Raw genomic sequence first — 1459 nt, 5'->3', positions numbered from 1 at the left:
TTCTGACCTTTTCCCACCAACCAAAGGCCTCTCACTATACAGGAAACTTTAAAGGTCTCAGCCACCTCGTTGGGACTCAAGCTTATAGGAGGGTTTACCCTTATCCGTTGCTTCTTTGTGGGCCTGCTGTGGGCCTGGGGAACCCATGTTCTCACGGCCTTGGCATCAAGGTTCCAGCCAATGGGAGAGGGTTGCTGAGCAGATCAGGATGCTCCTGACCAATGAGAAAAGGGAAATGTTTTAGAGGCAACCCATGCGTTACTACTTATTGGGCACTTGTTTTGTAAACAAGACTCAGTCCTAGAAAGTTCAAAATCCATCCTTGTATTTGAGCATCCCATATCACTTCTTTAAAATTTAAATAAAATTCACTTAACAAAGCTTATCATTTTAACTATTTAAAAGTGGAAGACTCAATGACTTTCAGTACATTCACAACCATTACCACTATTTAATTCTGGAACATTTTGTTACCTGCCCTCCCCCCAAATTCTCACACACAGAAGACCTGTACACATTAAGTAGTTACTCCCCATTTCCCCCTTCCCCTTAGGCTCTGGCAACTACTAATCAGCTTTCTGTTTTGATGGGTTTGCCTATTCTGGACCGTCAGTGTAAGTGAAATCACATAATATATAACCTTTTGTGTCTGGCTTCTTTTACTTAGCATGTTTTCAAGGTTTTTCCTTGTTGTAGCATGTATAGGGATGTCACTCTTTTTAAGGTTAAATAATATTCAACTGCAGAGATATCCCATATTTCGTTTAACCATTCATGTTGGACATTTGGATTATTTCTACCTTTTGGTTATGAATAAGTCTTCTATGAACTTTGGTATAAACATGTGTCTTGTTCGTACATATGTTTTCAGTTCTCTGATATATACCTGAAAGTGGAATTGCTGGGTCCCATAGTAATTCTATGTTTAACTTTTTGAGAAATGTCCAACATGCTTTCCATAGTTAATGTACCATGGTACATTCTCACTAGCAATATGTGAGGATTCCAGTTTCTCCACATCCTCACCAATACTTTATTTTTATTAAAAAACAATTACAGCCATCTTAGTAAGTGTGAAATGGTATCTCATTGTGGTTTTGATTTGCATTTCCCTTGCTGTTTGGTGACTTTTCTGAACTAGTTTTGTAAAGTTTGTATCCTTTGTCCTGTGTGGTCATTAAAGTCTGTTCTTTTAGATTAATGGTCAGCTAATGGGTCAAGAGAAATTTCCTTATGCCCTTGGAACTGAAAGAAAAAGAATCTCTGAGTCTTTGCAGATGAGCTTGTATGTGTGTGTGTGTGTGTGTGTGTGTGTGTGTGTGTGTGTGTGTGTGTGTTGGGTCATGTACTTAACACTCAGCCAAACAGGCTACAACTCTGCCTAAGCCTTTACTTTTCCTCCTGCAGAACCTGAAGATCAAGCAGAGGTAAGAGCCTAGGGCCTTCTTAGGTCTTTTCT

This window comes from Phacochoerus africanus, chromosome 9 (assembly GCF_016906955.1).
Source record: "Phacochoerus africanus isolate WHEZ1 chromosome 9, ROS_Pafr_v1, whole genome shotgun sequence".
Taxonomy (NCBI): Eukaryota; Metazoa; Chordata; class Mammalia; order Artiodactyla; family Suidae; genus Phacochoerus; species Phacochoerus africanus.
This window is presented reverse-complemented; position numbering follows the sequence as displayed.